Here is a 235-nt window from a genome sequence, read left to right as displayed (position 1 = left end):
TCTAACATTAAGTGCTTAATACACAAAAGCAATAGAATTTGTACCCAATGTTCAGTTAAATTTTTATTTCTCAAACTTTGCTGCTGCATTCATATATCACATTGTAATCCATACTATCAAGGCTTCCTTACTCAACCTGTAGCCAATTAGTATAAATCACCCAAAGATAAGCCCAGGCACTCACCGTAGTTGATGATTTAGCCCTTCCAAAACTAAACTTCCAGCATTTTTCAAC

The sequence above is a fragment of the Theobroma umbraticum genome, unplaced genomic scaffold (genome assembly GCF_002168275.2).
Source record: "Theobroma umbraticum cultivar Fairchild unplaced genomic scaffold, ASM216827v3 scaffold_182.0, whole genome shotgun sequence".
NCBI classification, from domain to species: Eukaryota; Viridiplantae; Streptophyta; class Magnoliopsida; order Malvales; family Malvaceae; genus Theobroma; species Theobroma umbraticum.
The sequence above is the reverse complement of the archived record's forward strand: the minus strand, read 5'-3'. Positions refer to the sequence as shown.